At 34.7% G+C, this 13,708-nt stretch overlaps 1 protein-coding gene across 2 annotated transcripts in view; it reads left to right on the plus strand.

The window, feature by feature from the left end:
- The first annotated feature begins 5,022 nt into the window (after positions 1 to 5,022).
- The window catches only part of LOC128025480 (cadherin-18), a 139,933-nt gene continuing 131,247 nt past the window's right edge, over positions 5,023 to 13,708 (plus strand). For both annotated transcript variants that reach the window (XM_052611877.1, XM_052611879.1), the window contains exons 1-2: positions 5,023 to 5,247; positions 10,922 to 11,010. The gene's annotated coding sequence lies outside the window, so the exon portion shown is untranslated. The remainder of the gene's footprint in view (positions 5,248 to 10,921; positions 11,011 to 13,708) is intronic.

The raw sequence follows: 13,708 nt of genomic DNA on the forward strand, positions 1-13,708 counted from the left end.
AAATATTATAGAAAATATTTTATCATAAAAAGTAATAAATTAATAAAGACACATCACCTTTGAATGTAGGTTGGTTTTTATGTTGTCTATGTTGTCTAAGTAGGAATCTCACTAGGTTTTAGAACATTTCAGCTGTCTTCTCTTTAAAGGTGAAGAAGACAGGAGCTTCTAGCACTAATGGTCATTACATCAGGCTCTTCAGGTCTGTTACTTTAAGTGCTTTGCTTCATCTGATGCTTTTGAGATGCTTTTGTACTCTCCTTCTCTTTCTCGATCTCCCTTTTTATTTTTATTTTCTTTTCTCACTGTGACTAGTAAACTTGCACATATTTACTGTACATTATCATATATGTTTATTCATATGGCGAGGTAAACCCAGCTCAGGGCTTGACAGGCATCCTATAGTATATAATCCTTTAGCTCTAGCTTACAGCAAAACATGTGATTTAAATAATAACTCGATGGGGTTTTCCCCAAAAAGGAAAGGAGCACATAGCTTGAACTGTTTGAAGCAGAGAATTGAGTCCTGAATACAGATAACTCTGTGACAATTTCCTGCTTGAAGTGCACCTATACGATAACATAAAAAAATGGCAGCAATTATTTCTTATATATATATATATATATATATATATATATATATATATATATATATATATAATCTTTTTCACATGTTTTTAAGCCTTACCGCTTGTCAATGTAAACATTAAAGCATCCAAAAACAAGACGCGGAAAAGCTGAACAGAGTAGCTGGTTACTCGCGCGCTGTGTTCGCGAGAGAGAGAGAGAGGGCCGCGTATCACGGACAGCGACACTGAACCGAGCTCTCTTCTGCCAAGTTCTCCTCAAAGTCCCTCCTGCACCTGAACGAACAAATACAAATCGCAGTTTGAACAAACAAAAAGATGTGAAAGAGCCCAATTCAGTACTCGCGGTGTTCAGGTGTTCATGCTCACGCAGAGAAAAATCTATAAAAAGCAGCAAAATGAGCAGTAAATTAGACTGATTTTTGAAGGATCATGTGACAGAAGACTGGAGTAATGATACTGAAAATTACAAAACTAAATTACATAAAATGTATTCAAATAGAAAATGTTTTTTTTATATTGTAACACTTTCACTATATTACTGGCTTTACTGTATTTTTAATCAAATAAATGCAGCTTTCAAAAAAAAAAAAAAAAAAAAAAAAAAAACATTAATGAGCCCAAACTTGTGAATAATGTTTAACCTATGTATACGTTTGACATCACTGTAATATCTGTCCGAGCCAAAAGGATGTTGAGTTGATAACAGGCTGTGAGTCGATAAACTGCACAGAAAATCTGTATGTGTGAATAAAAACTTCCCCCTCTCTGAAACGGGTGATGAATCACACCGGATGACGGATGACTTTGTGTACTGAAATCTTTTGATGTTCTCTGTCCCGCTCACAGCCATGCCCCGTCGTGTCAATGTCAGCCTAAAATATTAACATGGCAACAATTACTTTCCTGCAAGTAACAAGAGAGTGACAAGGAGAAGAGGAGAGGGAGAGAGAAATTGAGAAATCTTTTACTGTGGCTTTGAACCTAAAGGCAGGTAAAGAATCCTTAAATTAGTTCACATACAGAGACAGCGGTGTTGAAACACTGGTGGAGGTCAGAAATGAGAGGTGGAGACAGAGAGAAACATTATTCACAGCATACTATTTACAGTAAAAAAGAAAGAAAGAAAAAGAGTTTGAGTTTTTTTTAAAGAGAGTAAGAAAGAAAGTAAAAATTCATACTTTTATTCTACAAGGAAAAAGAAGTTTATTTTGAACTTTGTATTTACTGTATTAATGAATCCTGAAAAAAAATAGCACACTTTCCACAAAACTATTAAGCAGCACAACATTTATTAACATTGATATTAATAATATATGCTTTATCAGCATATTAGACAAAAAATTAAAATAAATAAATAAACAAACAAATTAATAAATAGCTTTACGATATATCACACCATTAATGTTTTACTGCATTTTTTTTTACAAAATAAGATATATACATCTATATACATAAATAAAAATCTTATCAACTCAAACTTTTGAATGTTATATGTTGCATGACCTTTATTATTATTTTTATATTTATATGTTACCTTTTTATTTTATTTTATTTTTGTACTTGTTGAATCACAGGAAAATGTCATATTATGATAGTAGAATAGACAGAGTCATTAATTTTATGTTGACTTTAAAGATTAAAAAGACTTAAAAAGGACATTATGCATTAATAATAAAAATAGGACTCGTATATATAATATATATAATATATAATAGTTTTATTAAATATCTAGAACATTTATATTCATATATATTACTTAAAATGAAATGCATTTTTTTCTTCTTCTTCTTACAGTATATTTAAATATTTAAATGAAATGTTACATAAAGGATTTCTGTAGGTGATGACATACAGACATGCATCTGACCAATCAGTGTCCAGTTTCCCAGTCTGGAACCTCCTGAGCTCATTCTGAGATTAAGTAATAGCACTTTGTCTGTGAAACGCAGTACAGGCATGTCAGGAGCCTTATATAATAGAGCTGCATAAAAATCAATGAACCTACTATGTCTTTCTGCCCCTGAATCATTGGAATGTAACAGAGTCAGTCTGCAGCAATCTGAGGGTCAACTGTGAATCCTTTGTGTGGCAAATAAACGGCGCAGTGGCCCATAATTAAACAAGCGTCTTCTCAGTTAATACAGAGTGTGTACATTGCCTCCCTCGCGCTCGTGTTCGGTTTGCCGCATTCACCCTCCGCCAACACAAGAGCCGCTCAGCTCTGTGAGTGTTGTCTGCATTGACAGGCTGACGGCTTCATTCACAAGAAGTTTTACAATGTTTGTTTGTCGCTTTCTCTCTCTATCTGTATGTCTATCTTTCAGTCTTTCTCTAGCTCACCTCCAACATTCAATTAGCAGACACTTTGCAGTCATTCTCCAGTTTGTGGGTGAAGCCAAGGTCAGCGTGTCATTTCATGCATGTTGAATTTGAGTTATAGAGTTATTAATCACCTCAACTGATTCCTGATGGTGACACCACTATTTAAGATAACAAAAGGTAAAGGTGAAAGTGGGACGCAAAGAGAAAAATGGGTGTCCGTGAGAGAATGGATAGGTTTTCCCATTTGCTAATGGAAGCCATCTTAAACACATTTAAGCATGAACAGTCACAGATTAAATTCAGTCAGGCCTGTTTGAACTGCAAACCTTCTGAAACCCAAAGCGAATCACTGGAGAAGTCAAGAACAGATTCGCTTTCAGACTCTAAGATTAAAAATGTTTATAGGGTAAGATTTAGATTAGCGGTGTTGGGGCTGTGGCCTAGTAGTTTGCGCACATTTCAACACATTGAGCTGTGGTGGTCACATGAGCAAAACCGATTTGTATAAATATAAATGAATGAAAAAAAATGTGCAACTTTAAAATCAATAAATAAATATGCCTTCATAAAATGGATGGATGGATGCACCACAAAATCAGTCTTAAGTCGCTGGGGTATATTTTTAGCAATAGCCAAAAAAAAACATTGTAAGTGTCAAAATTATACATTTTTCTTTTATGCCAAAAATCATTAGGATATTAAGTAAAGATCATGTTCCATGAAGATATTTTGTAAATTCCCTACTGTAAATATATCAAAACTTAATATTTGATTTGTAATATGCATTGCTAAGAATTAATTTGGACAACTTCAAAAGGCAATTTTCTCAGTATTTAGATTGTTATGCACCCTCAGATTCCAGATGTTTAAATAGTTGTATCCCGGCCAAATGTTGTCTGATCCTAATAAACAGTACATCAATTGAAATATTATTATTCAGCTTTCAGCTGGTGTATAAATCTCAATTTCGAAAAAATTGACATTTAGAACTGGATTTGTGGTCCAGGCTCATAAATATATGTGATTATATCAGTGGTTCTCAAACCTGACATGGAAGCCCCCCTGCCCTGCACATTTTGTATTGCTGTGTCCGAAATAGCTCACTCGTTTACTCATTCACTAATCTCTATATAGTGTATGGTAGTTGAGTGGTCTACATCAGGAAGGAGTGAACAAATAAGTGAATGGATTCGGAAGGTGATGTATACACTTTGACTTGGAGCGGTTGCAACAACATTGTTGTTCTCTGTTTTTTTTATATTACATGTATAAAAAATATTAATAGCAATATCACTCAAAATGACTTCACATTGTAATTATACATACCTCTGCGTCAGCTTTGTGGTTTCATATATGGTATGTTTCTAATTTGCTTTGTAATGCTTTTATGTTCATAATCATTGAATACTAATAAAATACTTAGAGCTAAAATAAACAGACATTAACACGTTTATAATTTTATGTATTTATTATTTTGAGTATCTTGACTGTCCTGAGCAGCGTTTTGAGCTCAGATGAGAAAATTCGTAGAGCACCCTCAGGCGACCATTAATTATATATATATATATATATATATATATATATATATATTTAATGAAATACACTGATCATATATAGATCAGTGATTATATACCAAATTATCATCATTTCTGTAAGTTAACAGCGGTGCCACCTCAGTAAATTATAAAATATTTAAAAAAAAGTTATTGCGCAAATGACAATTTTTTATATAAATAATGGTATGAAATTACAGTTAAAGCAGAAATAATAAAGATGTAAACGGCATCTCTCATTCAAACTCGCTCTTTCCCGCTCTCGCTCTCGCTTCCAGCCTCTAGCTCAGGGGTTCAGCAAGTGTACATCGGTTGTACACTCGAAATCAGAATGAATTGTGGGTAAAAAGTAGTGGGCGGATGTAGGGAATTTAGTCGTTCACTCAGAATTTGGACATTACTACAGAATGGCTGACACCCGATATAGTGTACTATATAGACACACCCAGTTTAGTTCTTGTCATCTCTACTAACAGGCTGATGAGTGGAATCAGGTGTGTTAGATAAGGGAGACATACAAAAGGTGAAAGGCAGGGCATTTTGGAATCCATAAAAAAAGTATTATATACACACACAGACGCACACAATACAGTAAAATTGTTAACTTAATTTCCCTGAATACACATTTGAAAGCTGTATGACAGTGTATGACAGCTACCAGCAGAGGCAAACCAAAACAGCTAACCATGCTAACTTACCAAACATCTCACCTCACGAAGGTCTTCTTCCTTGGACTGGCCAAATGAAGGAAAATATTTCATCATTCATCTCAAGTATGAAAGGTCAGTTTGCTTTTCTCATGGCATCACTAGGCAACCAAGCTTGGCTTTCAGTGGATGATTTGTTTGAAATGTAATCATGAAAGTCTCAAGAACTCCAGATCGTGTCTGTTTATGCAAAATGTAACTTACCTCAGACAAGTTTTATAAATATCATAAACCAGTTTCCAGTTCCAAGTGTTCAGCGCTCTTAATGCAGTTTGGCGACTGGCGCCATATTGCACAAGCTAATGGTTTACAATCTGCTGTGTGGAGTGACTGGATAGATTAGTGTTTTAGCATGGTTTTGAATGGCAGGTGTGCTTGTAAACAGTTTGATTCAAATTGAAGTTTGCTGGCCGTTGTAGCTGTAAATTTATTTGTATGCACGGTTTCACACTGGACATATTACAAAATTTACAATGTAATGTTCCTTTAAAGGAATTATAGGCAAATAAAGACAGAAAGGGTGTCTCTGTTTTGCAGTTAATTGGTTTTTATGTAACATGTGGCGTTTTGTTGGTCGTTTGGTTCACATTACTCTACCCTGTTATAATTGTCTGTTCCCACAGGGCTTCTAGATTAGCATCTGTGATTCCTTGAGCTACCGTGGTTTTCTTATATGGCCATCAGCAGTAGGGGATGTAACAATATACCATAATATGTGATGGAACAATGTGACTATCCATTGAGAACAACACTTGAGTGGAACTCCGAAATAATGATTCAATGTGTATCTGTTGATTGTTTTAATGCAATGAACGGAGCACAAACACATGCTCCACAAACTCAGGGTCAAAGCCTAAATTGACAAAGAAAGTTGATAATCAGCATCATGGTTCCAACAAAGCCGGATTGGAGAGGTTTGCTTTTGTCAACTCAAAACTAATCCTGTGACTCTGAATTTGTTTAGATACCATCATGGGACAGGCCCCTTGAGAATCCCCAATAGATCCTCTGCAGTGATTGGGTGCCATCATAATGAGAATCCAAACAGCTGAAACAACATCAATAATCCAGCCCATTAATTAACGTCTTATGAAGTAACTTTAAACTGTAGCTTCCTGCCAAAATCTGAGTCTAAATAATTATGATTTCTCCAGTGGATCTCCCATCTCCTATCCACTCGCAACAAAATCCACCGGTATATTTATTTAGAATTGGTTTTAGACTATTTTATCTTTAAAAATGCTTGACTCTGTGCATACTGTATTTCTCTCGTGATTATATATATAGATGACTCATATTTTAGCAAGAAGTATCAGTTTGAAGTTAAAAAACATCTTGATGGATTTGTTTATGACACATTCAACATTTTAGCTTAAGGAGACCTTAATTCATGAACTGGTGTCGAGAGATCTATTGGTGTGTAAGTGATGTAATATACAATTTCACTCAATAAAGAAACAAACTCATCTACATATTGGATGACCTAAAACTGAGTGTTTTCAGCAAATTCCTTTAAAAATATAATTACACTGTATACTTGCATCTGTGATTTCTTGTGCTCCGATGGTCTTTATTGGCACTTCCTGCATGAGCATCATGTGCTTGGCAGAAGGTGCATGAATTATCACGCTAATCCAGAGCACAGGCTGTGGTTCTTTATGGTCATCACACTTTCACAAATACAAAGGCTTGCATTTCTGTGTGCCCATTATTACCATAATCCAGCAGTTCTTCTCTGCCATTGTGCCGTAATTGGTTTGATACAGGCGTTGACACTCCTCCTCACTCTCTTTCCCCAGGTTGCCCACCACATTGCTATGATGGGCAGCATTAGCCTTGAGAGACTGGAGGGAAGCAAGCTTATGTAAAGTAATTTTGACCTGCTTGTCAGTCCTGGCGACACCTACATCCATCAGTGTCAAGGAACGACACGTCAATACTGCCCTCAAGGTTTGGCTGCATAACAAATCGCAAACTTTAACGTCTCACTTAGGTGTTTGCAGACATTTTGGCAGAGAGAGGAGAAGTGACTTAACGGGAAGCGACAAGGTAACACTCCCTCTGGAACCTTCTTGATGTGTGAGAGATGAGGGCCGTGTGCTTCAGTTTTAATGGAGATTGTGCAGCTCAAACATAGTTATAAGTGCATGTTTGTAAAATGATTAGATCCTATAATTTCTGACTGGATGAGCCATGTTTGAATATGATCATCTGCATTCTGATGCATCATCGGAGAGCAATAATAAACTACTAAATACAGAAAAAAAAAATCCTAAACAATACGATGTCAGATAGAAAGAGAGCATAAATCATATTTAATAAGTTATAAGTAAATTTTACCATGTCTATTATGTTAGGCACCTGGGCAGAAAGAAATTCAAAATTTTACATTGTTCTGTTACATGTTTACTAGTTTAAAATGCCTTCATAGGTTATAAATCCAAGCACATGCAAGAAATAATGCAACCGTTTAGATCTTGATTTTATTTATTTTTTACTTAAATGAAAAGGCTTATAGCTTGTTAGAGGGTAATCTAATGAGAGCGATTACTTCTCAATCTAAATCTCTCTTAAAGAGACAGACGAGCAGGGCTAATATTTGGAAATGAGAAGATGGAAAAGGAGGGGGAAAAGATTCATGTGACTCCTTTGCGCATCTCAGTGACATCTGTGACTCCAACGAGCTCATCAGGCCATGAAATGGGGGAAAAACACATCAAAGGGCTCACCTGGCTTTCATCATGAGGGAAGCTGTGGCGATTAAGCTAACCAGTCAATTAAAGGAAATTGCTGCTCGTTAAGAGTTTTCTCTGAAGTCTCATGACGTTTACCTTATTTACACAAAAAATAAATAAATAAACCAACTTGCAAAAAATTATGTTGCTCAAATGGAGCGTGGTGATAGTAAGTCCAAGGCCATTGGTTTGATTCCCAGGGAATTTATAAAATTGAGTATATGGAATTTGGATAAAAACATCTGCCAAATGTTAATGTAACTAAATTTTATTAAATTCAAGTTTATTTGTATAGCGCTTTTCACAGAACATATTGTTTCAGAGCAGCTTTACAACTTGTAATGATTATAATGTAAGAATAATATTTTAATATAACAATAAATAAATAAATAAATAAATTGACAGCTTTGTATGCCAATCCAATGCTGGCATCATCTAAAGTCTTCACAAGTGTTGGCTTTGTCTGAACTCATTGCAAAAGCTGAAGCCAAACTAATTATTTATAAATAATTTAAGTATAATAAATGATGGAATATTAATGTTACTGTGGCTTTCACAGAATCCAAAACACTCAATAACTTGAACAAGCAAAACTCCGATACAAAACAGAAAAACAACAAATTAATAATTTGTATATTATCAATCTGTGGTTCATATAAAACAGAAAGCAAAAAGTGATTATGTAAGATTTACAAAGTCCATCATTTCCAACAATCTGTAAGTTATGTATTGATTATATTAACCATAAAGGCCCTCTGTATTTTTAGTTTTCTTATTTTCACCAAAAATTTAATTTCTTTTTGATTGAAGAATTTCATATTAACATGTATGTATTTGGCAGACATGTTTTGTCGCAATCCGTTTTTGTTTTTCAAGGGATTCGGACCCATGACCATTGATGGGCTACTGACCTATTGTGGATTTCCTCAAAATTATTTTCACTTTCACACTGGAGTCGTTTTTGTAATTCTGGTTGAAGTGCTTCTTTAAAGCCTTCAAAAGTTCATAATTGTGAAACATGAGGTTAGTTGGGTCCCATCTGCGAATGTCTCAATCCATCCTTCTTTCCTCCTCATCTTGCCTGTCATTCTGCAACTTCCTGCTACCTTCTTTTTCCTTCCACCTTGAACTTGTTCCATGGTCCACACAGCAGCGGGAAGCAGATTAATGCCCGCTCTTTGAAATCTCAGTCACATCGTAGCTGCTTTCCTGCCTTCTCCCAGTCGCTAACATAAATCACGCGTTTCCCATCTGTCAGCACTGACTAATATCCACTGCCAGCTTTTCAACGGGATCTTTCACCTGACTGCAGCTCCAGTGCAGAGCTAAAGAGAGGTGTTAGTAGGCATCTACAGGACAATCAACTTTATCTAACTATTAAATGTAAATTTGTATGAAATGTAATTGTGTTTTTTAACACAATCAATTATTTATTTATTTATTTATTTTTTATGTTTTGGTCTTCAATGCAATTTTTCATGTAATTGTATTTTTATGTTTCGGAGGTGGATATAATTCGAGATTAGCGTGTTGCATGCGTAATATAATTTATTTTAGTTTTTTTTTCTTCATAATTTACACTTGCATTTATACTTTTAATAGCAAATATTCTGAATTTTATTTCTATTTATTTACAAAAATTAGTTGCTTGTAGTTCTTAAATGCAAATCTGATAGTGATTCTCAATGTTATACGATCAGTTTTTCTTCTATTTATTTATTTATTTAAAATAATGGTGACTCATATTTTTGGAGATTGTCTGGGGTGCATATATGTCTGTCAGCCATTTGAAGGTGTGATAAAACCTTTCACCACAATCATTTTACACTGACAGCTTTTCAACCACAGGATGCAACTATTTTTCATGCCTTTCCCCCATTGTGTTTTCTTTTAAGGGGGCATTTTAAAGACCCAGATAAAGTCTGATACTTTTTCCTCTTTTTATTATAAATTCAACATCATTATTATATCTTGTTAGTGCATGTTGTACAGTCAAGCTCTCCAGGTTTCTAATTACACATGAGTGCTGCGAAATCTTTATAAAACTGTTGGTTTTATCCTGAGCAGACATGTGGGCGACGGCATCCAAAACATATTCCAGGAACTCAAGCTTACATCATGCGTGAGAGTCAAATCAATGAACAGAAGGCTATTTTTTTTCACACTGAAATGTGTCATTGGATAGGTCTCCATTTATAGACAAACTCTCTATGTTTGGATTATGTTATGTTACGGGCCACTTCAAAACTTTGTGCAACAAGCATTGTTTATCGTTAATAAAACTAATGAAAATGTGCATTGCCAGGTGGAAATTTGTGCAATGTCAATTGGTTTACTTTCTAGACTGAATTTCGCCCATCAAATATGGCTGTGAGTAACATATATACTGTAGGTGAAATGTTATACAGAGCTAAAAAATGCATGACTTTTATGCAGGATTATCCCTCTCAAAAGTACCATACTACAAAGTGAGCAAGAACAATAATAATAATGATAATAATAGGCCAGAGGATTCGATGGGTTCCTAATTAATAGTTATGTCGGATGCATGTGCCATGATTTTAAGATGCAAATTGTACTTGTAACAAATAATCAAGTGTATCGGGTTATAATTTTAAAAAGAATAATTGAAAAACGGGTGATACATGCATTTTTCCATGCATTGCTGAATGTTTTTAAATTTAATTACACATAATTTTTTTAAGACGTGATGTGCATTTAATTGCTCCATTTGTATCTTTTTAAACCACATTATTTCTCTTTACATTAAAGTAAATGCAATCTATTGTTAAATATTGTTCCATGAATAACCTTTAACATACGTAGAACTTTCAATTGTGCAGAATGTTTTTTACATTTATTAAAATTGTTCAAATGCAGAGGAAGAAGGTTCTTGGGAACCCAAAATGGGTCTTCTGTCACATCAGTGTGAAAACCTTTTCTTGAAACCTTAGCTTTTACGAGTGAAGAGTAGGTTTTAAAGCTTAACAGTTCTCACTTTTTATGTTTTGCAGGCTGGAGAAGGGATCCCATTGATCAGCGGCTAGAGAAACTCTTGCTAAACCTGAGATTTGTGAACAGGTCAAGAAGACTGAAACCAGAGGTGAGTAGCTTTATTCTACATGTGTAAGGATGGAGTGGGCTGTCATTCTAGGTCTTCAGAGGATGGCTCTTCATTTATTTTGGCCGAGATGTCTGCATTTGTTTTTACCTTAGACAATTGCAGGTTCTTTAAATCTAGGTTACGGCCAAGAAACTCATGTGTCTGCTGGACAACTGACAGATAGGGATTCTCCTCCTGCTTTTGTTGTTTTTCCATTGTTTTATAGTTATTTTCAGCACAATAGGGGTCTTGGTGTGACACTCAGGGTCTGAAAGGCAGTCTTGCGATTTCAATGTGTTTTTCAATAGTATAGTAGGCAGTGTGTGTGTGTGTCACAATGTGTGACTCCAACAGAGTTGGACAAACAGTATTGCGCACCTCCTTTTAATGCAAACAAACCTGCCATGATTTCTCAGTGTGTGGCCTGCTGCTGAATTATTTATCTCGTCCTGCATCGATTTCATGAATTAGCAAAGAATCACCAGGCCTTGAAGGTAGGACTGGGAAGGAAAACATGAGATTGAGAGCTGTCTGCAGTAACAGATATGTGGTTATAAAATAAAATTATAATATTGAACTCTTTCATTTTCGTAAAAAAAACACATGATTAAATGGGTATAGAGGGGTTTATTGTTCCTTATCACTGGGAAATTTGTCATTAAAGTATATAATATGAGGTACTTTAAAGATCTCAGGCTCGGTGTGTGTTATTGAAAGGTAAGAAAAAATACTGAATGAAGACATCTATGAACTGAATGGGCACTAGAAGTACAATATGTCCGTCTGAGGACAGATTCAGATTAGTCAATAAGGAACAGGCCTGAATTTGTTATATTTAGAATACTTATTTGATTGTAAAAACTATTTTAACCATAACTCATCCATTAGGCACTAAAAGAGTATTATGGATGAGTTACACATTTTTAAACATAACACTGAAAAACAGTGCAACTTTAATAGTATTTTGTATATTCGTATTCATTATTGACGACAATGTGATATATAGACAGTAGGACGGCTAATAATGTCGAATTTAGAGTAAATGTTGTGTATAACAAGTGTTAATTTGATTTTATTTCATTTGTCAGCACTAAATTGGAGCATGTTACCCAAAATTCACAAAACAATTGAGAATGGAAAATGTATGTTACCACTGAAACTGACGGTTTTGTTATTTGACCTATACATGGGTTTAATGTTCTTAAATAATTGTGCTTCATTACAGCATTGAATTTATTTTTAGTAATTTGTACTCTGGATTGATTGGAAACAAGTACTTGGGCAAAAAAAGTCAGACTTTTTACTTTGCATTTTTTTCTTTCGTTCAGACCTACAAAATTCATATTTCACAAGTAATTGTCTAAGATCTTTGTAAGTTGAGAGCTAACTTGCCAGTCAAGTTATTATATAAATGTATCTAAAACAGCCAAGGAAAACCAAGTAATTGGCCTCCACTGTGAAGTTGATCATCTTTTCGGTCACTTCGGAACACTGAGTCTTTGAAACAGATAAGTTAAGTACTATTTAAGTTTAAATTGTTAACTATAAATACATATAGACTGTTGTTGTTTTTTTTGGCTTGATATTGGAGAATGCCCATATGCTTCCTATATATATATATATATATATATATATATATATATATATATATATATATATATATATATATATATATATATATATATATATATATATATATATATATATATATATATATATATATTAGTCGTGTCGCCAACATTATCCAATGCAATAATTACTTGGATTATGTTTATAATTCTGTCAGATAACAGGCAGTAAATATCACCAACTGCTTGAGTTTCAAATCACCTACAAAAACACCAAAAATGCCAGCCTGTTCTTGCAGAAACATAACAGATTGTGGATTATGGCTTGCTGTCTTAGAACCACTTTTCAAAGGACAAAGCAAGAACTATAAAGTGTGGAGGAAGTGGATGGATAGACAGACAGACATGCATTGACTGTTTATGTTACAAGGTGACTGAAGCCTTAATGTGCAATACGGTGGCCGTATTGAAAGGTCTGTTTCTCTGTATATCTCCGCACAGGCGTAAGGGATCTTAAATTGGTATCAGCAGATGGTGGCATTATTCATTCATTTGCAGATTCATTCTTTCATGTGTTTATTTATGTATTATCCATCCAGCAATGACAAAAATAAAGTCAAGCTCGTGCTAGGGCAAGTGCTACAGTACATAAACTATGACTGCATATGCTTCATACATTTTTGCTTATGTAATTGAATAGTGATAACCAAACAGGGTTTCTGAGAGATTGCAGATGGCTGACTGTGTTAGAACGCTACATGTAAGGACATTAGTCTTGTGCAGGTGTAAAAGTTAAAGGTCACTGACCATCTCTCTGTGTCACTGGCATTGACGGTAATAACAGGATCCATCTGGGTTTAAGATGCTGCTTCAAATGTGACCGAGTAGAGAGGAAAAAAAAAAAAATACGATTGTTTCATAACCGAACCGAATGCTTTGCTGTCTACATGTGCAACTGTTGTTTAAGACTGAAATGAAACCTCATGAGAGACTTATTTGTAGCATTCTATATAGGCAACAACTCACAGTTTTGCTCCTATGTTTACTGTGCTGAAGAAGTTGTTTGTAGAGAATGTCATAGCCAGCAGATATTGTGTAATAGAGCCAATCAATGTAACTTCTGTAGCTAA

The sequence above is a fragment of the Carassius gibelio genome, chromosome A12, assembly GCF_023724105.1.
Source record: "Carassius gibelio isolate Cgi1373 ecotype wild population from Czech Republic chromosome A12, carGib1.2-hapl.c, whole genome shotgun sequence".
In the NCBI taxonomy this organism is placed as follows: domain Eukaryota; kingdom Metazoa; phylum Chordata; class Actinopteri; order Cypriniformes; family Cyprinidae; genus Carassius; species Carassius gibelio.